We start from the raw sequence: 27,058 nt of genomic DNA on the forward strand, positions 1-27,058 counted from the left end.
CCACCTGCTAAATACAACTAAAAACCCTGGACACTATACATGTGAGCACTATATATAGAACAAACAGAAGATGACACTGGAAGGTAGAGAGGAGACCAGATAAAGACATTGGGACCCAAGGAATGACATGGTGGTGAATTCCTGGTTTTCTTTTTGTGTCATGTTTCCTAGACTGAGTTCTGGAGACGACAGGAACCCTGTACCCGGAGACATCAATAGGCATGAACAAAAAAAATGTCCCAAGCCAAAGTACCAGGAAAGGGGTAGTCTACCAAGACAGGAATAAAGAGTACATCAAGATATCCTCAGATGAAGGAAAACCAAAATTTGTTTTAGGCCCCAGCCTAAAAGAATGACTAAAGGAAATTCCCTATGATAAAAGAAGGAATCTTGGAACATGAGGAAGGTAAAAAGAATGTTGAAAGAGCAAAAATGTAGGAAAATACAATAGACTTTCTCTTTTTTAAGTTTTCTAAATTATGTTTGACAGGTGAAGCAAAAACTATAATACTGTCTAATGTGGTTCTCAATGTATATACAAGAATTATTTAAGACTGTTATACTGTAGCTGGGGTAGCATAAAGGAGTGTAAAGGGAAGTAGGTTTCGACACTTCACTCAAACTGGAAAGATGTCGACATTGGTAGACTTTGATAGGTTGTGGTAAGATAATGTAATACCAAGAGCAAACACACAAAAAAGCTGTACAAATAGATAAACTCAAAAGTAATGTGGATAAATCAAAATGGAATTCTAAAATGTGTAAATACCCTCTAGGAAGGCAGGAAAAAGAAAACAGAAAAATGAAGCAAAAAGAACAAATAGAAAACAAAACAAAACAAAATGGCACATATCAATAATTACACTAAGTGGAAATTGTCTAAATATACCAATTAAAAGACAAGATTGGCAGAGTGGACTTAAAAACTTGACCCAACTAATGCTGTCAACATAAACTCACTTGAAATGTGATATAATGACATCAACTATAATGATACTTGTAGATTGAAAATAAAGGGATGAAAATAGATATACCATGCAAACATCAATAAAATGAAAGCAGGAATAGCTATATTAATATCATATAAAGTGTTTTTCAGAACAAAGAGCATTACCAGGAACAGAAGGGGACATTATATAATGATAAAAGGGTCAATCCATCAAGAAGAGATAGCAATCCTAAATGGGTATGAACCAAACAACAGAGCTGCAAATATGTGAAGGAGAAACTGTTAGACTTGAAAGGAGAAATAGACAGCTCCCCAATTACGGTTGGAGACTTCAGCACCCACTGGATCTCAACAATTGGTAGAATTAGGCAAAAACCCAGCAAGGATATAGAACTCAATTATGCCATCAATAAACAGGATCTAATAGATACCTATAGAACATTCTACCCAACAACAGCAGAATTATTTTTCAAGCTCCATGGAACATAATGCCAAATAGGCCATATCTTGGGCCATAAAATAAACAATAAATTAAAAAATTGAAATCATACACAGTATGTCCTCCAAACACAATGGAGTCAGATTAGAAGTGGATAACAGAAAGATATGAGGAAAACATCTAACATTTGGAAACTAAACAACATACTTCTGAATAACCCTTGGGGTAAGGTTAAAGTCTCAAGGAAAATAAAAACATGCATTGAACTCAATGAAAATGAAAATACAATGTATCAAAATGTGTGGGAATACAGCTCAAGCAGTGCTGAGAGAGAAATTTATAGCCCTAGATGCTTACATTGGAAAAGAGGAAAAGTCTCAAATCAATCATTTAAGCTCCCACTTTAAGACACTAGAAAAAGAAAAATAAGCCCACAGCAAATAGATGAAAAGAAATGATAAAAATAAGAACAGAAATCAATGAAATTTGAAGCAGAAAACAACAGAGAAAATCAGTGAAACAAAAAGCTGGTTCTTTGAAAAGATCAACAAAATTGACAAATACTCAACTTTGACAACTTAGGTGAAATTGACCAATTTCTAGAAAAGTATAAGCTATCATACCTCACCAAATATAAAATAGATCATTTGAATAGCTCTATAGCTATTAAGGAAATTGAATTTGTAATTTAAAATCTCCTGAAAGGAAATCTCCAGACCCAGGTGGACTCATGAAGGGTTCTACCAAATGTTTGAAGAATTAACGCCTATTCTATATAATCCTTCTGAAGATAGGAGAGAACATTTCCCAATTAACTGTATGAGGCCAGTATAATTCTGATACCAATACCAAAGATGGTAAAGAAGAAAAGGAAGAAGAAAGACAAAATAGAAAAAAAGAAAACTATAGAGCAATATCCCTCATGAATATAGATGTAAAAATTCTTAACAAAATATCAGCAAATAGAATAAGACTTATATTACCATGACCAAACAGATTATTCCAAGGATGTAAGGCTGGTTCAGTATTTGAAAAAAGTCACTCAATGTAATCTACTATATTAGTAGGCTAAAGAAGAAAAATCATATGATCCTATCAATTGATACAGAAAAAAATGTTTGACAAAATTCAACACCCATTCCTGATAACAACTCTCAGTTAGGAATAGAGGGGGAATTTCTTCAACTTGATAAGGAACATGTACTAAAAATCCTAACATTGTACTTAATCGTGAAATAGTAAATGCTTTCCCTCTAAGATCTGGAAGAAGGCAAGGATGTCCACTTTCATCACTGCTGGTGAACATGGTACTGGAAGTTCTAACCAGTGCAATAAGACAAGAGAAAGAAATACAATCAAATGGATTAAAAAGGAAGAAATGAAACTGTCCCTATTTGCAGATGACATGATGGTCTATGCAGAAAATCCCATGGAATCAACAACGACAACAAAAAACCAGAACTAAATACGTTAATTCAGCAAGGTTGCAGGAAAGAAGATCAACCTTAAAAAAAATCAACTTCTATATACTAACAATGAACACAGAAATTAAAAAAGAAACAAAAAAAATTGGAAACCCAAATCGAAAGTATAATAGCATTAATGATTGCTCAAAAAAAAATAATAAAAAACAAGACAGAAAGGAAGACTTAGGTATAAATCTAACAAATCATGTATAGGACTTGTATACTAAAAAACTGCAAAACACTGTTCAAGGAACTCGAAGATCTAAATAAATAAAGAGAGAGTCTATGTTCATGAATTGGAGATAGAACATAGTGAAGATGTCATTCTCCCCAAATTGGTGTACATGTTTACTACAATTCCTATCAAAATCCCAGTAAGAATTTTTTTAAAAACAGATAAGCTTATTCTAAAATGTATATGGAAAGGCAAAGGAACCAGAATAGCTGAAATAATTCCAAAACTGAAGAAATAAACTGGGAGGAATCACAATGTCAAGACATTATATAGCTACAGTAATCAAGACTGCTGTCTTGGTGGAGAGATAGACATATAGATTAATGGAACAGAATAGAGAACCCAGAAATAGCCCCACAAGTTTATGGCACAGTAATTTTTGACAAAGACGCAACAGCTATTCAAGGGAGGAAGGTTGGTCTTTTTTTTTTTTTTTAACCTTTTTTAAATTAAATTCAGTTTTATTGAGATATATTCACATACCATACAGTCATCTATGGTGTGCAAGCAATTGTTCACAGTACCACCCTATTTTTCATTTCGTTTTTGTCCCCATTTTTCTACTCATCCATCCATATACTGGATAAAGGGAGTATGATCCACAAGGTTTTCACAATCACACTGTCATCCCTTGTAAGCTACATTGTTACAAATCGTCTTCAAGAGTCAAGGCTACTGGGTTGCAGTTCTGTAATTTCAGGTATTTACTTTTAGCTATTCCAATACATTAAAACCTAAAAAGTGTTATCTATATAATGCATAAGAATGTCCCCCAGAGTGACCTCGTGACTCCATTTGAAATCTCTCAGCCACTGAAGCTTTATTTCATTTCATTTTGCATCCCCCTTTTGGTCAAGAAGATGTTCTCAATCCCATGATGCTGGGTCCAGATTCATCCCCAGGAGTCATATCCTGCATCGCCAGGGAGATTTACACCCCTGGGAGTCAGGTCCCACGTAGAGGGGAGGGCAGTGAGTACACCTGCCGAGGTGGCTTAGTTAGAGAGCGAGCCACATCTGAACAACAAAGAGGCACTCAGGGGGAGACTCTTAGGCACAATTACAAGCAGGTTTAGCCTCTCCTTTGCAGTAACAAGCTTCATAAGGGCAAGCCCCAAGACAGAGGGCTCGGCATACCAAGCCATCAGTCCCCAGTGTTTGTGAGAACATCAGCAACAATCCAGGTGAGGAAGTCCAACACTTCCGCATTTCCCCCCAGCTCCTCAGGGGGACCCTGCATATGTATTTTTATTCTCTGTCCAAATTTCTTTGGGATGTGTCACTATTTCACTCTAACCTATACAGACCTACCATATCTCACTTCCTATTAAAAGTTTCATGTATTTGTGGTGTTTGAACAGGATGGTCTTTTTAACAAATTGTGCTGAGAAACTGGCTATCCATAGGCAAAAAAAAAAAAAAAAAAAAAAAAGTGAACCTCAAGCTAAAACTTCTACTTTAAATAAAAATTAATTCAAAATGGCTCATAGATTTAAATGCTAAAACTTAAATGCTTTTAGATGACAACATAGGAGAAAATCTTGACATAGGGTTTGGTTGAAGAGTTATTAGATATGACACCAACAGCATGATCCATAAAAAAAATAATTGATATATTATTGGAATTCATCAAATTTAAAACTTTTGCTCTGTGAAAGACCCTGTTAAGATGATGAAAATACGAGCTACAGAGTGGGAGAAAATATTTGCAAACCAATATCTGACAAAAGACTGATATCCAGGATATCTGCATTTCATTTTTCAATTGTTAATTGCTGGTATACCGAAAACTACATGGTTTTTGTAAAATCCCTGTATCCCACTCCCTTGCTAAATTTAGTCATTAGTTTGGAAGCTTTGTTGTAGATTCCTTAGGATTTTCTATTTATATGATCATGACACTGAGATTAAAAAGTTTTACCTCTTTCTTTCCAACCTTTTGTTCTTTATCTGTTTTTCTTGCCTTCTTTTGCTGGCTGGTACATGCAGCATAATGTTGAAAATAATTGGTGAGAACAGAGATCCTTGCCTTATTTATTTATTTAATATTACAGAATTTGTAGATTTACAGAAGATCATGAAGAAAATACAGAGTTCCCATATACATGCTGCTATTTTTAACATTTTACATTAGTGTGGTACCTTTGCAATTGATGAGAGAATATTATTACAATTGTACTGTGTACTATGGTACACAGTTTACTTTAGGTTTCACTATTTGTGTTGTAGAGTCCTATGGTTGTTTTGTTTGTTTAATTTATATTCTAGCAACATATATACCACTTAAAATTTCCCTCTTTTAACCATATTTAGATATATAATTCAACAGTGTTAATTAAATTCACATTTTTTTGCTACCATCACCACCATCCCCTTACCAAAACTTTCCATTGCCTCAAACAGAAACTCTGCACCAATTAGCAATTAACTCTTCAGTCCCTACCCCCACCGCAGCCCTTGGTGACATGTACTCTAGTTTCCAACTATGAATTTGTTTATTCTAATTTCATATAAGTGAGATCATACAATGTTTGTCTTTTTGTGTCTGGCTTGTTTCACTTAATATGATGTCTTCAAGGTTCATCCATGTTGTCATGTGTTCTAGTTTGCTAATGCTGCCAGGATGCAAAATACCAGAAATGGATCGGCTTTTATAAAGGGGGTTTATTTGGTTACACAGTTACAGTCTTAAGGCCATAAAGTGTCCAAGGTAACACATCAACAATCAGGTACCTTCACTGGACGATGGCCAATGGCATCCAGAGAACCTCTGTTAGCTGGGAAGGCATGTGGCTGGCGTCTGCTCCAAAGTTCTGGTTTCAAAATGGCTTTCTCCCAGAACGTTCCTCTCTAGGCTGCAGTTCCTCAAAAATGTCACTCTTAGTTGCTCTTGGGGTATTTGTCCTCTCTTAGCTTCTCCGAAGCAAGAGTCTGCTTTCAACGGCTGTCTTCCAACTGTCTCTCATCTGCAGCTCCTCTCTAAGCTTCTGTGCATTCTTCAAAGTGTCCCTCTTGGCTGCAGCAAGTTCTTTCCTTCTGTCTGAGCTTATACAGCACCCCAGTAACTAATCAAGACCCATGCTGAATGGGCGGGGCCACACCACCACATTCAGAGTCATCACCCACAGTTGGGTGGGGCACATTTCCATGGAAACAACCTAATCCAAACATTCCAACTTAATCCCTTCTAATATGTCTGCCCCCACAAGATTGCATCAATGAACATGACTTTTTCTGGGGGACATAATATATACATGTGTCAGAAATTTGTTCCTTTTCATGGCTGAATTGTATGTGAAAACCACATTTTGTTCAGCCATTCGTCTGTTGATGGACACTTGGGTTGCTTCCACCTTTGGGCTATTGTGAATAATGCTGCTGTGAACATCGGTATACAAATATCCGTTCAGTTCCCTGCTTTCAGTTCTTTTGTGTATGTATGTAGAAGAGGGGTTGCCAGGTCACATGGTAATTCTACATTTAACTTCCTGAGGAGCTGCCAAACTGATTTCCACAGTGGCTGTACCATTTTACATTCCCACCAGCAAAGAATGAGTGTTCCTATTCTCCACATCCTCTCCATTGCTTGTTATTTTTTGTTTTTTAAATAGTAGCCATTCTAGTCGGTGTGAAATGGTATTTCATTGTAGTTTTTCTTATTTAATTTTTTTAATTAGAGAAGTTGTAGGTTTATGGGTCAATCATGTAAAAAAAACAATGTTCCCATATACCCCACTCCCTATTAGTAACACTTTGCATTAGTGTAGTACCTTTGTATGACTGATGAAAGAATATTATAATTGTGCTATGAACTACAGCCCATAGTTTACATGAGGTGTATTTTTTCCAGTATGCTATCCTATTATTAACACCTTGCACTAGTGTGGTATTTTTGTTACAATTCATGAAAGAACAATTTTATAATTGTGTTATTAACTATAGTCCATCGTTGACAGTAGGTTCACTGTGTTGTGCAGTTCTGTTTTATCTTAAAATTTTTATTCTAATAACACATATACAGCCTAAAATTTCCCCTTTTAACCACGTTCATATGTATAATTCAGTGCTGTTAATTACACTTAGGATGTTTTTCCACCATCTCCACCATTCATTACCAGAACTTCACAGTCAACCCAAATAGAGATTCTGTACAATTTAAGCATTAATTCCCCATTCCCTGTTCCCACCCAGCTCCTAGTTACCTATATTCTAGATTCTAGGTCTATTAGTTTGCTTTTTCTAATTATTTCGTATCAGTGAGATCATAAAACATCGTTTTGTGTCTGGCTTATTTCACTCAACGTGATGCCTTCAAGTTTCATCCATGTTGTCACATGAATCAGAAACCCCTTTCCTTTTTAATGCTGAAGAATATTCCATTGCATGTATCTACCACATTTTGTTTATCCACTCATCAGTTGATGAATGTTCATCCGAACCCTGGCTGCTGCCTCAGTGTCACACCAAAGCTGCGTGGGTCCGAGTTGCTGGGGGAGGTCCGGACTGGTGGGTCTGAGTCAGAAATCACCTACCTGACTTTGGAGATTGTTTTTCTTTTTCTTCAATTCAGTGTTTGTGGAGTCCTTCTCCAGTCTCTATCATCCTCCAAAGCTCCAAGCAAGTGCGATTTGTCCTCCTATTAGTTGATTCTGAAGAGAGATTTTTCCAGGGAAGTCTTACGTTGCCACGTTGGTGACATCCCTCCTCTCCCTTGCCTCATTCTTAGCTTAGGGAGAAAGCAGCCACTCTCTCCTCATCACAGTTTATGATGTCATCTGTGGGTTTGTGTAGATGCCCATTTCAGGCTGGGGAAGTTCGCTTCTATTCCTCATTTGCTGAGGATTTTATTAGGAATGGGTGCATCTATTGAGATGACCATATGGTTTGTCTTCTTTATTCTGTTAATGTGATGAATTAGACTGATTGGATTTTAGAATATTAAACCAACCTTGAATTCATGGGATAAACCCCAGCTGATCATGATGTATTACTCTTTTAATATATTGCTGGACTTGATTTACAACTATTTTGCCCAGGATTTGTGCACTTACGGTTGTGAGGACTATTGGTATTTAGTTTTATTGTCTTATAATTTTTTAAAATTTTCATATCAGGGTAATGTTCATTTCATAAAAGGACTGAAGAAGTTCTCTTTTCTATTTTCTGAAAGAATTTTTATATTACTGATATTATTTCTTTTTTATATGTTTGGTAGCATTCATCAATGAAAATGCACCTGGAGTTTTCTTTGTGGAAAGCTTTTAATTATGAATTTAATTTCTATAATAGATTTAGAACTATTCAGATTTTCTACTTTCCTTCTATCAGTTTTGGTAATTTGTGTCTTCAAGAAACGTGTCCATGTCATACAGATTCTCAAATATATTGGCATATACATTTTGGATTATTACATCTCCTTGATGAATTGACCTCTTTATAACGAGAAAATGTATATCTTTATCCCTAATGACAGTCCTTGTTCTGAAGTCTACTTTTCTGATATTAATATAGCCATTCCAGTTTTCTTTCATTTAACATTTGCATGTATATTTTTCTATCTTTCTACTTTTTTTTAAACTTACCTATGTCTTTACATTTAAAGTAGGTTTCTTATAAGGATCTGATCTCTCTTTTTTAAAACTCCAATCTGATAATGTCTACCATTTAATTGGAGCGCTTAGACCATTCTTATTTACTATAATTAATATTATGGTTGAATTTAAATCTACCGTCTTGCTATTATTTATTTTTCTATCTGTTCTTTGTTACCTTTTTCCCATTACTTGTTTTCATTTTCATTAATTTAAGATTTTTAAAATTCTATTTGAAAAAATATATTTGTCTTCATGTCTGAAGGATATTTTAGCTGGTTATGGAAATCTAAATTGACAGTTTTAATTTTTTTTTTTCTTTCAACACAATATAGTTCCATTCTTTTCTGGCTTGTGTGGTTTCTGTAAGAAAATTTCAGTCATCTTATCTTTGTTTCTCTGAACATAATGTGTCTTTTTATCCTTTGGCTGCTTTTAAGATTTTTTCTTCATCACTGGGTTTTCAGCAATTTTGTTATAATGTGCTTTGGTCTGGTTTTGTGTGTGTTTATCCTGCTTAGGTATCACTGAGCTTCTTCAATCTGTAAGCTTATGATTTTTATCAACTGTGGAAAAATTTCTGTCATTAATTTCTTGAAAAAATATTTCTGCTCTCCTCTTTTCTGGAACTTTCATTAACTGCATGTTAGATTGCTTGATATTGTCCCACACAGGCTATGTTCAATTTTTTCAGTTTTTTTTGTTTTTTTCTCTCTGTGTTTCATTTTGGCTTCTTTTTCTGCAGCATTTAATATTCTGTTATTCTCATTCAGTAAAATTTTCTTTTCAGATATTATATTTTTCATCTCTAGAAGTGCCATTTGTTGGAGCCTTGAGTGTCTCACCACTAACCTCAGCACAGCCAGAGGCACAAGCATATATTTCAACAATTAATACTGTACCTGTTAAATGAATAAGTGTCCAAACCATATCCTCTTTGGATGTGCTATTTTTTCTTTCTTACTTTTTGTTTTTGTTTTTCTGCCTGTGACCACCTGGTACCCTTGAGGTTTTGAAGCCACTGTTCTGTGTGGCTTATACCAGGCAGCTGCCAGCTCAAGCTTCTTTTCATGTGATTCTCATCACCCAACCATAGATGGAAAATGGTACTCATCTTGGCACTTACTGCAAAAACCTAGTGCGGTTCTGTCAGGCTTCTGTTGTTTTTGTGAACCAGGGGGAAAGACTAGAATTCATGGTTAGAAATCTCTCCATCATCCTTACAGGGCCTTATATATAGTCAGCTCCTTTTGACTAATTGACAGCATCCGAGGGGGAAAGAAACCTGGAAAGTTGAATTCCTAGGTTTGGACAATCAATATAATCCACCCAATTGATCTATTCCCCTTCCCTTCTTAGAGAAACTAATATTTGAGTACCTATTAGGGCCAGGTTTGTGTCCGGTACTTTTTTAAAAAAATTAAATTAGATTTTTTTCCCACTTGTTGGAATTTTATTCAATAACAAATCCATTGGTAGAAATTTCATTGTACAAATACATACAATATGATTGAACAAGGCTAACTGTGTCAATATTACAGTGAGAAATATTTCACTGTATACCCTTAAGCACATTTTCAATAATGTGAATATATTATACACGCATGAACATTTTTTAAAGGAGCAAAAACATATTCTATATAGCTGCATACTCAATGTTAAAATATTTACTGATGCTTTTTCTGTAATGGAACTCTCCTCTAACAGTAATTTATAAGGAACCAAATACATAGAGAAACATTTTAATTGGAGCAGATGGGAATACTTTTTCTTAAACCCAACTCATAAAAAGCAGCAGTAGCAACCACTTTTTGGCAAATCCCAAGTCCAGAATCCAGAAATTCCCATTTATACTCAAGAAAGCAGCCAACATTGAGGATGATTGGGACACAACACAGCACAGAGCAGTCATTGGGATGCAAGTCAATTTAGCTATGGGCTCTTGGCCATTTGCTGTTTATTAAAACATTGCCCGTCCAAAGAGACATGTTGGTGTGTTCAAAGCAGATGCTTCTCCTTCCCCATTAGAATTAATCTTTTCATTAACTTTATTCCTCTTCACACATTCAGGGCACAACATAATATCTTTACGTCTGCAGATGGGACAGTGCAGGCTGGTAACAGAAAGAGAGGGATCATCCTCTTCGGAGCATCAGGTCCCCAGGCCTGCCCTGCATGAACTGCAGGCGAACCCAAGCCTTGGTGTCTGCAGGGAGAACTCGGCCATGGACCGCACACCATCTGACACCAGAGGCTCGAAGCAAAAAGTCTCAACAGAAGTAGGAATGGGACATGAATTCACAGCTTTAGGCTGAGCTGCTCTTGCAGCAATTCTTGTCCGTGATGCCAATATTGCCTCTTGAGCTGAAGTTATCACTTCAACTCTATTAGTCATTTCTTCTCTCTCCCTTCTGTTACAACTTTTCTGATCCTTTGCTGTCTTGGTCATCATCTTGCATTTCTTCAAACATGACTGCAACTTAGCCTCCTCTGGTGTGTCAGGAATATCCTGTTTTTGCTCAGGGTAAGCATGTTTCTGGAACCTCAGATAAACCGCTATTTTCAGTCCTGCGGTACTCAAATTAAAATGTTGGCACACCTTCCGCAAAGTGTCCCAGTGTACCTTATTAATAGGAGGCAAAATGATCAGCAAGGGAAGCATTGGTAGTTTAGGTTTTGAGCAAGCTTTTAATTGCTCATTCATTTGAGGAAGATGAACTTTATTCTTTTTCCTAGACTTCTTTGGTTTAACTTGTTCAGTTGAAGTATTTGGCTCCATTTGATGATCCACTTGAGGTTCCTCTTTTACTGGAACTAATGTGATTATCACACGTTCCTCCTCTAATTCCTCTTCAGAGATGTTCTTTTTTTCCAAACCCAAGGGTGAAGAAACTCCATTCTAGCCCTATTGTAACAAAATTCTGTGCCAGGTACTTTATTTTTTTATTTTTTTTATTTTTATTTTTTTATCTTCACTTTATTGAGATATATTCACATACCACGCAGTCATACAAAACAGATTGTACATTCGATTGTTCACAGTACCATTACATAGTTGTACATTCATCACCTAAATCAATCCCTGACACCTTCATTAGCACACACACAAAAATAACAAGAATAATAATTAAAGTGAAAAAGAGCAATTGAAGTAAAAAAGAACACTGGGTACCTTTGTCTGTTTGTTTCCTTCCCCTATTTTTCTACTCATCCATCCATAAACTAGACAAAGTGGAGTGTGGTCCTTATGGCTTTCCCAATCCCATTGTCACCCCTCATAAGCTACATTTTTATACAACTGTCTTCGAGATTCATGGGTTCTGGGTTGCAGTTTGATAGTTTCAGGTATCCACCACCAGCTACCCCAATTCTTTAGAACCTAAAAAGGGTTGTCTAAAGTGTGCATAAGAGTGCCCACCAGAGTGACCTCTCGGCTCCTTTTGGAATCTCTCTGCCACTGAAGCTTATTTCATTTCCTTTCACATCCCCCTTTTGGTCAAGAAGATGTTCTCCGTCCCACGATGCCAGGTCTACATTCCTCTCCGGGAATCATATTCCACGTTGCCAGGGAGATTCACTCCCCTGGGTGTCTGATCCCACGTAGGGGGGAGGGCAGTGATTTCACCTTTCAAGTTGGCTTAGCCAGAGAGAGAGGGCCACATCTGAGCAACAAAGAGGCATTCTGGAGGAGGCTCTTAGGCACAATTATAGGGAGGCCTAGCCTCTCCTTTGCAGCAACCGTCTTCCCAAAGGTAAAACCTATGGTAGAGGGCTCAACGCATCAAACCACCAGTCCCCTATGTCTGTGGTCATGTTAGCAACCATCGAGGTGGGGTAGGCCAATACCCCTGCATTCTCCACAGGCTCCTCAAGGGGGCACTACATATTTTTTTCCTTGTTTTTTCTTTTTTTTTTTAACTTTTTTTTCTTTTTTAAATCAACTGTATGAAAAAAAAAATTAAAAAAAAAGACCAAAAAAAACCACATACAATAAAAGAACATTTCAAAGACACCATAACAAGGGAGTAAGAAAAAGACAACTAACCTAACATAACTGCTTTACTTCCAACCTGTTCCTACTTTACCCCAAGAAAGTCAGCTAATATAGCAACATTTCTGTGAACTTGCTCCTACTATATCCATCAGAAATTAACAGACCATAGTCACTCCTGGGCATCCCCAGAACGTTAAATAGCTTATCTGTTCTTCTTGGATTATTGTTCCCCCTTCTTTAATTGCTCTCTATTGCTAGTTCCCCTATATTCTACATTATAAACCATTTGTTTTACATTTTTCAAAGTTCACATTAGTGGTAGCATATAATATTTCTCTTTTTGTTCCTGGCTTATTTCGCTCAGCATTATGTCTTCAAGGTTCATCCATGTTGTCATATGTTTCACGAGATCGTTCCTTCTTAACTGCCGTGTAGTATTCCATCGTGTGTATATACCACATTTTATTTATCCACTCATCTGTTGAAGGAAATTTGGGTTGTTTCCATCTCTTGGCAATTGTGAATAATGCTGCTATGAACATTGGCGTGCATATATCTGTTCGTGTCACTGCTTTCCGATCTTCCGGGTATATACCGAGAAGTGCAATTGCTGGATCGAATGGTAACTCTATATCTAGATTTCTAAGGAACTGCCAGACTGACTTCCAGAGTGGCTGAACCATTATACAGTCCCACCAACAATGAAAAAGAGTTCCAATTTCTCCACATCCCCTCCAGCATTTGTAGTTTCCTGTTTGTTTAATGGCAGCCACTCTAATTGGTGTTAGATGGTATCTCATTGTGGTCTTAATTTGCATCTCTCTAATAGCTAGTGAAGCTGAACATTTTTTCATGTGTTTCTTGGCCATTTGTATTTCCTCTTCAGAGAACTGTCTTTTCATATCTTTTGCCCATTTTATAATTGGGCCGACTGTACTATTGTCATTGAGTTGTAGGATTTCTTTATATATGCAAGATGTCAGTCTTTTGTCAGATACATGGTTTCCAAAAATTTTTTCCCATTGAGTTGGCTGCCTCTTTACCTTTTTGAGAAATTCCTTTGAGGTGCAAAAACTTCTAAGCTTGAGGAGTTCCCATTTATGTATTTTCTCTTTTGTTGCTTGTGCTTTGGGTGTAAAGTCTAGGAAGTGGCCGCCTAATACAAGGTCTTGAAGTTGTTTTCCTACATTATCTTCTAGGAGTTTTATGGTACTTTCTTTTATATTGAGATCTTTCATCCATTTTGAGTTAATTTTTGTGTAGGGGGTGAGGTAGGGGTCCTCTTTCATTCTTTTGGATATGAATATCCAACTCTCCCAGCCCCATTTGTTGAAAAGACCATTATGACTCAGTTCAGTGACTTTGGGGGCCTTATCAAAGATCAGTCGGCCATAGATCTGAGGGTCTATCTCCGAATTCTCAATTCGATTCCATTGATCTATATGTCTATCTTTGTGCCAGTACCATGCTGTTTTGGCAACTGTGGCTTTATAATAAGCTTCAAAGTCAGGGAGTGTAAGTCCTCCCACTTCATTTTTCTTTTTTAGAGTGTCTTTAGCAATTCGAGGCATCTTCCCTTTCCAAATAAATTTGATAACTAGCTTTTCCAAGTCTGCAAAGTAGGTTGTTGGAATTTTGATTGGGATTGCATTGAATCTGTAGATGAGTTTGGGTAGAATTGACATCTTAATGACATTTAGCCTTCCTATCCATGAACATGGAATATTTTTCCATCTTTTAAGGTCCCCTTCTATTTCTTTTAGTAGAGTTATGTAGTTTTCTTTGTATAGGTCTTTTACATCTTTGGTTAAGTTTATTCCTAGGTACTTGATTTTTTTAGTTGCTATTGAAAATGGTATCTTTTTCTTGAGTGTCTCTTCAGTTTGTTCATTTCTAGCATATAGAAACATTACTGACTTATGTGCATTAATCTTGTGTCCCGCTACTTTGCTAAATTTGTTTATTAGCTCTAGTAGCTGTATCGTCGATTTCTCAGGGTTTTCCAGATATAAGATCATATCATCTGCAAACAATGACAGTTTTACTTCTTCTTTTCCAATTTGGATGCCTTTTATTTCTTTGTCTTGCCGGATTGCCCTGGCTAGCACTTCAGCACAATGTTGAATAACAGTGGTGACAGCGGGCATCCTTGTCTTGTTCCTGATCTTAGAGGGAAGGCTTTCAGTCTCTCACCATTGAGTACTATGCTGGCTGTGGGTTTTTCATATATGCTCTTTATCATGTTGAGGAAGTTTCCTTCAATTCCTACCTTTTGAAGTGTTTTTGTCAAAAATGGATGTTGGATTTTGTCAAAAGCTTTTTCAGCATCTATTGAGATGATCATTTGATTTTTCCCTTTTGAATTTTTAATGTGTTGTAATACATTGATTGATTTTCTTATGTTGAACTACCCTTGCATGCCTGGAATGAACCCCACTTGGTCATGGTGTATGATTTTTTTAATGTGTCTTTGGATTCTATTTGCAAGTATTTTGTTGAGGATTTTTGCATGTATATTCATTAGGGAGATTTGCCGGTAGTTTTCCTTTTTTGTAGCATCTTTGCCTGGTTTTTGTATTAGATTGATGTTAGCTTCATAAAATGAGTTAGGTAGTGTTCCATTTTCTTCAATGTTTTGAAAGAGTTTGAGTAAGATTGGTGTCAGTTCTTTCTGGAAAGTTTGGTAGAATTCCCCTGTGAAGCCATCTGGCCCTGGGCATTTATTTGTGGGAAGATTTTTGATGACTGATTGGATCTCTTTGCTTGTGATGGGTTGATTGAGGTCTTCTATTTCTTCTCTGGTCAGTCTAGGTTGTTCATATGTTTCCAGGAAATTGTCCATTTCCTCTACATTATCCAGTTTGTTGCCATACAGTTGTTCATAGTATCCTCTTATAATTTTTTTAATTTCTTCAGGATCTGCAGTTATGTCACCTTTTTCATTCATTATTTTGTTTCTGTGGGTCTTCTCTCTTTTTGATTTTGTCAGTCTAGCTAGGGGCTTGTCAATCTTGTTGATCTTCTCAAAGAACCAACTTTTGGTGATATTTATCCTCTCTATTGTTTTTTTGTTCTCTATGTCATTTATTTCTGCTTTAATCCTTGTTATTTCTTTTCTTGTACTTGGTTTAGGATTGGTTTGCTGTTCATTTTCTAGCTTCTTCAGTTGATCCTTTAGTTCTTTGATTTTGGCTCTTTCTTCCTTTTTAATATATGTATTTAGTGCTATAAATTTCCCCCTCAGCACTGCTTTTGCTGCATCCCATAGGTTTTGGTATGTTGTGTTCTCATTTTCATTCGTCTCTATATATTTAGCAATTTCTCTTGCTATTTCTTCTTTAACCCAGTGATTGTTTAGGAGTGTGTTGTTTAACCTCCAGGTGTTTGTGAATTTTCTAAGTCTCTGATGGTTATTGACTTCTAATTGTATTCCATTATGGTCAGAGAATGTGCTTTGAATAATTTCAATCTTTTTAAATTTATTGAGGCTTGTTTTATGTCCCAGCATATAATCTATTCTGGAGAAAGTTCCGTGAGCACTAGAAAAGTATGTGTATCCTGGTGATTTGGGATGTAATGTTCTGTATATGTCTGTTAAATCTAATTCATTTATCAGATTGTTTAGGTTTTCAATTTCCTTATTGGTCTTCTGTCTGGTTGATCTATCTATAGGAGAGAGTGATGTGTAGAAGTCTCCCACAATTATTGTGGAAACATCAATTGCTTCCTTTAGTTTTGCCAGTGTTTCTCTCATGTATTTTGTGGCAACTTGATTGGGTGCATAGACATTTATGATTGTTATTTCTTCTTGTTGAATTGCCCCTTTTATTAGTATATAGTGGCCTTCTTTGTCTCTCAAAACATCCCTGCATTTAAAGTCTATTTTATCTGAGATTAATATTGCTACACCTGCTTTCTTTTGGCTGTAGCTTGCATGAAATATTTTTTTCCATCCTTTCACTTTCAATATGTTTGTGTCCCTGTGTCTAAGATGAGTCTCTTGTATGCAACATATTGATGGTTCATTTTTTTTTAATCCATTCTGTGAATCTGTATCTTTTAATGGGGTAGTTTAATCCATTTACATTCAACGTTATAACTGTGAAGGCATTTCTTGAATCAGCCATCTTATCCTTTGGTTTATGTTTGTCATATGTATTTTTCCCCTGTCTCTATTAATATCCTTTATTGTACTCATACCGATTCTCTTTAGTACTGAACCTTTCTCCAGGTCTCTCTGTCTTTTCTTTGTTTCTCTGTCTTTAAGGCTCCCTTTAGTATCTCCAGTAGGGCAGGTCTCTTGTTAGCAAATTCTCTCAGCATTTGTTTGTCTGTGAAAAATTTAAGCTCTCCCTCAAATTTGAAGGAGAGCTTTGCTGGATAAAGTATTCTTGGTTGGAAATTTTTCTCACTCAGAATTTTAAATATATCGTGCCACTGCCTTCTTGCCTCCATGGTGGCTGCTGAGTAGTCACTACTTAGTTTTATGCTGTTTCCTTTGTATGTGGTGATTTGCTTTTCTCTTGCTGCTTTCAGAGCTTGCTCCTTCTCTTCTGTGTTTGACAGTGTGATCAGAATATGTCTCGGAGTGGATTTATTTGGATTTATTCTATTTGGAGTTCGCTGAGCATTTATGATTTGTGTATTTATGTTGTTTAGAAGATTTGGGAAGTTTTCCCCAACAATTTTTTTGAATACTCTTCCAAGACCTTTACCCTTTTCTTCCCCTTCTGGAACACCAATGAGTCTTATATTCGGATGTTTTATATTATCTATCATATCCCTGAGGTCCGTTTTGATTTTTTCAATTTTTTTCCCCATTCTTTCTTTTATGCTTTCATTTTCCATTCTGTCATCTTCCAGGTCACTGATTCGTTGTTCAGTTTCCTCTAGTCTTGTACTATGAGTGTCCAGAATCTTTTTAATTTGGTCAACAGTTTCTTTAATTTCTATAAGATCATCTATTTTTTTTATTTAGTCTTGAAATGTCTTCTTTATGCTCTTCTAGGATATTCTTGATATCCTTTGTATCCCGTACTATGGTCTCATTGTTCATCTTTAGTTCTTTGAGTAGCTGCTCTAGGTGGTGTGTTTCTTCTGATCTTTTGATTTGGGTGCTTGGGCTTGGGTTATCCATAGCGTCTGGTTTTTTCATATGCTTTATAATTTTCTATTGTTTTTGGCCTCTTGGCATCTGCTCAACTTGATAGGGTTCTTTTAGGATTTGTAGACCAATTGAAGTCCTTATCTCTAATTTATCAGATCTACAGCTTCGTGGAGTACACTTTCTCTAACCAGCAGGTGGCGTCCACGAGCCACCTGTTCTCCACAAGGCAGTTCTCCCCTGCTTTGCCTTTGTGGTGAGTGGAGGAGTGAGTCTTGTGGGGTCCAGTTGGTGTACCAAGCTGGCGTGTGTAGTTGGTGTTGCCTGCCCTGTATATGGGGCGTGTTTCTGGGCAGTCAGGGAGGGATGGTGGCTCTAACAATCAAATCTCCCTGGTGATCCTCAAGTTTTAAAGCTGCTGCAATAGTCTAATCCTTCAATTCAGTCCTGCCACAGTTTGTCTCTGCCACTGACCCACAAGTCCTTGGTATTGGCGTATGGCTCCTGAGACTTGCAAGTGGGTCCCTCTTCCAGGCCGTGCACCCCCTGGTCCTCTGTTGAGGGATGACTGTGCTATGTCACAGGTGAGTGCCATCCCCCCAGGGCGGTTCTGGGCTGCTGGGCTGTGTAGGGAGGCTCCCAGTCTGCTGAAATGATGGCTGAATGGGGCTTTGTTAATTCACACTGCTCCACCTTCCCAACTCTGGGACAATCAGCTGAGGTTGCAGGGAAGGCTAATGTCCACGCTCAGTTTTGTGGTGTGTGCCTGTTATTTGAAGCACTTCCGTCACACTGGGTTGTCTGGGGCAGCTCTAGGCTATGGGGCTGGTGACGGGCAGGAGTGTTTCCTGTCCACCAGGATGATGGCTGTGAGCAGACACCCCCCTTTTCTTGGGAAGTTGTGGTGTTTAGTGAATTTTCTCAGCCAGTGGATTATTGCCTTTTGTCTCAGATCTCTCTTAGTTCTGCTCTTGTCTTGACCTGCCCAAATTGCAAGTCTTTGAAGCTTTCTGTATTGGGCTTCTTAGAGTAATTGTTTTAGAAAAAAGAAAACAGGATTAAAAAAAAAAAAAAAAGGGGGCCCTCCTCACAGATCTAATGGGTTATTGAAATGCTAAGAGACAAAGCAATTAGTGCCATTAAGGAAAGGTCCACAGAGCAGAGAGATCAGCTTTTCTTCGGGATTTGCATATGAGCCTCAGGGCCTGAGCTCTGCCCTTCCCCTTTCTATGTTCACCAGAACTCCAAAAATCCTCCACTTTTATTTTGGAGTTTTTCGTGTTGTTTTTTTCTATGCCTGTCTCCTCTCTGCTGGGCTGGCTGGTCTCAGATTCTCTGGTGTCTGGTCTCAGTCTATCTATGGTTGGAGTTTGGATCAGTAGAATGAGTTTCCGGTAAGAGCTGCCACTGCAGTTCTCCCTTCTCCTTCCCAGAGCTGACAGCCCCTCCTCCCACGGGACTGAGCCTGGCAGGGAGGGGTGCGGGTCCCCTGGCCACAAAAATTTACAGATTTCGCTGATGTCAGCAGTTCCACGTTTTCATGAGTGTTGTATGAAGTATGCCCAAAGTCAGATTGCTCTGTGGTGTCCAGTCCATGCAGTTCCTGGCTTTCTACCTACTTTCCTGGAGGAGTAACTAAAACATACAGCTCACCAGTCTGCCATCTTTCCCCGCCTCCCCTGTGCCAGGTACTTTAAATATATTGTGTCAGTGAATCCCCACAATGAGTCTGCAATAAAGGTATTTTCTCCATTTTACAGATGAGAAAATTGAGACTCTGAGAGGTTTAGTAACTGAATCTGGAACTCAAAGCTGTGTTCTAAAGCCTCTGCCATACCTCACTACCATCTATGTATTTTAGCTCTCTAAATAGATTGTAAAGAAATACAATGATGTATAGATCAGAGCTTTACAGTTTACAAAGTACTTTTATATTTAAATATGATTTCATTTATTCTTAAAAACCACCCACTAGGAGAACCTAAGATGGCGGCTAGGTGAGACAGGGCAAAAAAACACCTCCGTGAAAAATACTAGATAAAAACCAGAAAGTGACCCAGAACACCACTGCCAGTGATGCACCAGCCGGACAAGGTCTGCTAAATGCCCAGGGAATGTGCATTTGGTGAAACCAGGAGCCTGCATTCTGAAACGAGTGAGTGAGTTGGCTGAAAGTCCCGTGGCCACGCTGTGCTGTGGGGAAATGGTGGGCTGGCGTTTGGAGGTGGACTAGTTCTTTAAAAAAAAGCCCGGGAGTGGCTGCAGATATGATGGGGAGAGCCACGCCGTGAAACACGGCGCGAGTGGGCTGGGCTAACGCCTTAGTGTCTGGCATGGAGGATACCCCTTCCCACACCCGCTGCTGATTGTCTCGAGACCAGAGGAGCAGAGGGGAGCGAAAAGGAGAAAAAAAAACCGCATTCCTTACAGCCATCTCCCCAGCGGGCGGGCGACGCTCCTGCCTGGGGCCAGACCCACAGCCCAGAGCCGTGCCAAGAAACCCAGTGTGACGGGGAGTCTTTCCTGCAGCACTACACACAAGCCACAATATCGGCCGTGGACAGTGGCCTTTATTTTTTTTATTTTTTTTTTAATCATCATTTTATTGAGATATATTCACATACCACGCAGTCATACAAAACAAATTGTACTTTCGATTGTTTACAGTACCATTACATAGTTGTACATTCATCACCTAAATCAATCCCTGACACCTTCATTAGCACACACACAAAAATAACAAGAATAATAATTAGAGTGAAAAAGAGCAATTGAAGTAAAAAAGAACACTGGGTACCTTTGTCTGTTTGTTTCCTTCCCCTACTTTTCTACACATCCATCCATAAACTAGACAAAGTGGAGTTTGGTCCTTATGGCTTTCCCAATCCCTTTGTCACCCCTCATAAGCTACATTTTTATACAACTGTCTTCGAGATTCATGGGTTCTGGGTTGTAGTTTGATAGTTTCAGGTATCCACCACCAGCTACCCCAATTCTTTAGAACCTAAAAAGGGTTGTCTAAAGTGTGCGTAAGAGTGCCCACCAGAGTGATCTCTCGGCTCGTTTTGGAATCTCTCTGCCAGACAGTGGCCTTTAATACACCCATGGCTGATTGTCCCAGAGCCAGGAGAGCAGAGGTCTGCAAAAAGGGGGAAGTTAATGCGTCCCATTAAACCATCTTTGAAGTGGGCTGGGAACGCCCCTGCACGGCCCAGTGACCCAGGGCTTCCCTGGCAGGCTGCCGTGCACTAGTGACATGGCACAGCCCTCCCTCAGCAGAGGTCCTGGAAGAGCACAGCTGGGAAGGGGGAACCGCTCAGAAATCCCAGGGACCCTATGGGAATACCAAGGACTTGTGGGTCAGCGGCAGAGACAATCGGTGGAAAGACTGAAATGAAGGCTTAGGCCCCTGCAACAGCCTTAAATCTCCGGGAACACCTGGGAGGTTTGATTATTAAAGCTACCCTGCCTGCCTAACCACCCAGACATACGCCCCACATTCAGGGCAGACAGCACCAGCAACACACCCAAACTTGGTGCACCAATTGGACCACACAAGAATCAGACCCCCACACACCACAGAGAAAGTGGGGGAGACCTGACTTGAGGGGAATAAGTGACTCACAGACACCATCTGCTGGTTGGTTAGAGAAAGTGTACGCCACCAAGCTGCAGTTCTGTCAAATTAGGGATCAAGTAAAGCAAATGCCAAGAGGCCAAAAACAACAGAAAATCTTAAAGCATATGATAAAACCAGATGATATGGAGAACCCAAACCAAAACATCCAAATCAAAAGATCAGAAGACACAGTACTTGGCACAGTTAATCAAAGAATTACAGACAGGCAACAAGAGCATGGCTCAGGATATAAAGGACATGAAGAAGAGCATGGCACAGGATATAAAGGACATAAAGAAGACCCTAGAAGAGCATAAAGAAGAAATTGCAAGAGTAAATAAAAACATATAAGATCTTATGGAAATAAAAGAAACTGTTGACCAAATTAAAAAGACTCTGGATACTCATAATACAAGATTAGAGGAAGTTGAACAACGACTCAGCCTCCTCAAGGACCACAGAACAGAAAATGAAAGAACAAAAGAAAGAATGGGGGAAAAAATTTGAAAGGGATCTCAGGGATATGATAGATAAAATAAAACGTCCAAATTTAAGACTCATTGGAAATGTAGCTTATGAGGGGTGACAGTGGGATTGGGAATGCCATAAGGACCAAACTCCACTTTGTCTAGTTTATGGATGGATGTGTAGAAAAGTAGGGGAAGGAAACAAACAGACAAAGGTACCCAGTGTTCTTTTTTACTTCAATTGCTCTTTTTCACTCTAATTATTATTCTTGTTATTTTTGTGTGTGTGCTAATGAAGGTGTCAGGGATTGATTTAGGTGATGAATGTACAACTATGTAATGGTACTGTAAACAATCGAAAGTACAATTTGTTTTGTATGACTGTGTGGTATGTGAATATATCTCAATAAAATGATTAAAAAAAAATAAAAAAATTAAAAAAAAAATAAAAATATCAAACCAGTGGAAAAAAAAAAAAAAAAAAAAAGACTCATTGGTGTCCCAGGAGGGGAAGAGAAGGGTAAAGGTCTAGAAAGAGTATTCAAAGAAATTGTTGGGGAAAACTTCCCCAACCTTCTACACAATGTAAATACACAAAGCATAAATGCCCAGCGAACTCTAAATAGAATAAATCCAAATAAACCCACTCCAAGACATATTCTGACCAGACTCTCAAATACTGAACAAAAGGAGCAAGTTCTGAAAGCAGCAAGAGAAAAGCAATTCACCACATACAAAGGAAACAACATAAGACTAAGTAGTGACTACTCAGCGGCCACCATGGAGGTGAGAAGGCAGTGGCATGACATATTTAAAACTCTGAGAGAGAAAAATTTCCAACCAAGAATACTTTATCCAGCAAAGCTCTCCTTCAAATTTGAGGGAGAGCTTAAATTTTTCACAGACAAACAAATGCTGAGAGATTTTGCTAATAAAAGACCTGCCCTACTTCAGATACTAAAGGGAGCCCTACTGACAGAGAAAAAAGCTGAGGGACTTCACCACCAGCAGATCAGTCCTATAAGAAATGCTAAAGGGAGTTGAGCAGGCTGAAAGGAAGGGACACTAAACAATTGACTAAAACTACATGAAGAAATAAAGGGTACCACTAAACATCACATGGTAAATATAAATACCAATACTACTGTATTTTTGATTTGTAACTCCACTATTTACTTCCTACAGTATCTAAAATACATGAACTGTAATGATAAATCAGTGGTTTGGGGTTCAATGTAAAATACGTAATTTTTGACAACTACATAAAAGTGTGGGGGAATGAGGGAGTATAGGAACATAGTTTATGTGTCATATTGAAGTTAAGTTGGTATCAAAGAAAAACAAGATTGTTATAGGTTTAAGAGGTTAAATTTAAGCCCCACGGTAAACACAAAGTATCAGAGAATATGACCATAGAGATGAAAAGTAGAGTAGGGGTTCCGAGAAGTGGGGGAAGGGGCAATGGGGAGTTAAGAAATGAGTGTAGGCTTTCTGTTTGGGGTGAAGGGAAACTTCTAGAAAAGGGTGGTGGGAAGGTGATAGCATTGCAACATTCTAAATGTGATTAATCCCACTGATGGAATGCTAGGGAGGGGGTGGAATGGGAAGATTTAGGCTGTATATGTTTCCATAATAGAAAAAAAAAAAAAAAAGTCTAAATAGATGACAGTTAAATGCCAAGGATGATCCTGGATGGGATCTGAGGATGGAGGAGAGGAGGCTCAAAGGGACATAGATGGGACTTAAGCAAAAAACAAACAAACAAAAAAGGAAATATAGAATGTAAACTTTGTATCAAGGTTGAATTTCTTGAACTTCTTAGCTGCGTTTAATGGGATTGCATAAAAGAATGTTATTGTTCATGGGAAATGTATATGTGAATTATACTGTTTTTTCAAGGAAAAAAAAAAAAAAACACCCACTGAGGTAGGTAGGATGAACAGTTTTATCTCCATTTTACAAAAGAGACACTAGAAGCCAAGTTACTTGCCTGAAGTCATAGAACTATTTGGTTCTCTTCCCAGACATTAATTCAAAGCTTTTGATTCTATAGTCTATTTTATCACTTCATTCTGTCTTTCAGTGCTATCCATAAACAATAGGCCCTAACACCTCATAAATGGGAAATGAATCTGATGTAATGGCTAGGATTATGAGTTGGGAGATATTATTTGCTGCTGCTTATTACTCTTGGGTTAATTTCTGTATTGTGAGTTAAGAAGGATGACCAATTTCCCACTCAAAAATTTCAAGTCTAGGTGAAATCATTGTATCATTATTGAGCATTCATTTATAAAGTAAAGTATCCAGTTGTGCCAGTTTGTATATATTATGTCCCCCAGAAAAAGCCATATTCTTTGATGCAATCTTGTGGAAGCAGATGTATTAGTGTTGATTAAGTTGGAGCTTTTGGATTAGGTTGTTTCCATGGAGATGTGACCCACCCAACTGTAGTTGATAACTCTGATTATCAGAGTGGCCCCACCCATTCAGTGTTGGCCTTGATTATTTTACTAGAGCCCTATATGAGTGCTCAGACAGAAGGAGCTCAGAGCTTCAGCCAAGAGAGAGCAACTGAGAGTGACATTTTGAGGAGCAGCTGCAGCTAAGACAGGACAAAACACCCCAAGAGCAACATTTTGGAGAATGCCATTTTGAAACACAACCTGGAAGCAAGCAGACGCCAGCCATGTGCCTTCCCAGCTAACAGAGGTTTTCTGGATGCCATTGGCCATCCTCCAGTGAAGGTACCCCATGGTTGATGCCTTACTTTGGACACTTTATGGCCCTAAGACTATGACTTTGTAACCAAATAAACCCTCTTGATAAAATCCAATCCATTTCTGGTGTTTTGCATAACAGTCAGCATTAGCAAACCGGAACATCAGTCAATATCTGCCATTCAAAAGATTAAAAGTGACCTCAGAGGTCTCTCAGTTTCTCCCACTCTTAGAAGGAAACTCCCTACTACTAAAAACAAAACAAAACCTTTTTTTTTAAATTAAAAAAAAAAGTGAGTGAAACATGAATGGGAGGGGATCAGGGGAATAAAAAATAGCAGAAGACTAGGTTACCTGGCAGAGGTGACCTGTCTAAGCCTGCCCTAGCCTAGATCTCTTGGAGCCCTTCACAAGAATGAAGCAAAGGAAAACAAAACAGAACAAAGCAAAAAACCCAGTGGGATAGAAGTCAGGATGCCTGAGTTCTTGTCTTGGTTCTGTCATCACATTTGTGACTTTAGGCCAGGGGTTCTCAGTGTTTAGCATGCATTGGAAACCCCTGGAGGACTTGTTAAAACTGATTGCTGTGTGCCACCCCCAGATTTCTGATTCAGCAGGAATGGGGTGCCTGAGAATTTGCATTTTTTAGTTTCATTTTGAGAACTACTGCCTTAGGCAAATGATTTAAACTTTATTGTCCTAGTTTCCTTGCTTGTACAATGAGATTGTGCTAGGATACTTGTAGGTTCCCTTGTAGCTCTGGCCTTCTACAATCAACGTTTTCTCAATTAAAAATTTTTCTCTCATCTGTCTGATAGTACATAGACCTTCTTTAATGAAAAAAGAAAAAAAATGAAAAAAAAAAAGATGGAAGGTGCTCTTAGGAGTCTCTCGGTTTCTCCCATTCTTAGTGGGAAACTCACTACATCCAAAAGCAACTGTTCATCCTGGGACCAATTTTGCTCAAGCCTGCAACAAAGAACAAGCCTTCCTCCTTTCAACAGCCCTTCAGACCCAGCCTTTTTGGCTTTCCAGGCTTCTTATCTATAGGTTAAACATCCCTAGAACTTTAGTGGGGCTCTTGTGAGATGGTCTCCAAATACAGCCCTGTCTTTGCTGGCTGCCCACCCAGCTGTCTGTGTCCTCTGTTTTTTTATTTTAGTTGACATATTCACCTCTTTGAAGTATATAATTCATTTTTTTTTAGTGGAATCATGGAGTTATGGGACTGTCACCACTATCTATTTCTAGAACATTTTCATCACACCAAAAAGAAACTCCATAGCCAACAGCAGTCACTCCCCTTCCTCCCCTGGCCTGACCCCTGGCAACCGCTGATCTGTTTTCTGTCTCTCCACATCTGCCTGTTCAAGGCATTTCATGTCAATAGAGCCACACAGTATTAAGACCTTTCGCGTCTGGCTCCTTTCACTCAGCATAATTTTTTCAAGTTTCATCCATGTTTGCTAAATACTGCCACATTCATTACCTGCATATCTGCTCATCAGTTGATGGACATTTGGGTTCTTTCCAATTTTTGCATATTAAGAATCATGCTACCATGAACATTCGTGTCCAAGATTTTGTGTGGACATATGTTTTCAGTTCCCTCGTGTATATACCAAGGACTGGTATAAATAACTTTTTGAAGAATAGCCACACTATTTTCCAAAGTAACCACACCATTTTACATTCCCACCAGCAGTATATGAGGGTTTCAATTTCCCCACATCTTCAACACTTATCTGACTTTTTGATTATAGCCATCCTGGTGGATATGAGGTGGTATCTCATTATGGTTTTGGTTTGTATACCCCTAATGATCAATGATTTGAACATCTTTTCATGTATTTTTTGGCCATTTGTATATCTTCTTTGGAGAAATGTCTGTTCAAATCCATTGTCTATTTTTAAATTGGCTTGACTTTATTGTTGATTTTAAGAGTTTTTTACAAAGTCTGGATACACAGACACTTATTAGATATATAATTTGCAAATATTTTATCCCATTCCGTGGGTTGTCTTTTTTACTTTCTCAGTAGTGTCCTTTGATGCACAAAAGTTTTTAATTTTGATAAAGCCTAGCTTATTTTTTCTTTAGTTGCCTGTGCCTTAGTTGTCAAATCTAGAAAACCATTGCCTAATTCAAGGTCATGGAGATTTATACCTGTTTTCTTCTACAAGTTTTATAGTTTTAGCTCTTATATTTAGGTCTTTAATCCATTTTGAGTTAATTTTTGTATATGGTGAAGTAGGGGTCTAACTTTGTTTCTCTAAGCCCCATTTGTTGAAGAGAGAATTTTCGCCCATAGAATGGTCTTGTCACCCATATTGAAAAATCAGTTGACCACACATATGGGTTTATTTCTGGGCTCTCAGTTCTATTCCATTGATCTATATGCCTATCCTTATGCCAGTACCACATGGCCTGGATAACTGTAGCTTTGTAGTAAATTTTGAAATTGGGAAGTATGA

General features: G+C 38.1%; 1 pseudogene; it reads right to left on the reverse strand.

Annotated features, from left to right (window-relative positions):
- Positions 1 to 10,639: 10,639 nt before the first annotated feature.
- On the reverse strand, positions 10,640 to 26,078 carry LOC119542541 (annotated as a pseudogene).
- Positions 26,079 to 27,058: the final 980 nt, after the last annotated feature.

The sequence above is a fragment of the Choloepus didactylus genome, chromosome 8 (assembly GCF_015220235.1).
Source record: "Choloepus didactylus isolate mChoDid1 chromosome 8, mChoDid1.pri, whole genome shotgun sequence".
NCBI classification, from domain to species: Eukaryota; Metazoa; Chordata; class Mammalia; order Pilosa; family Megalonychidae; genus Choloepus; species Choloepus didactylus.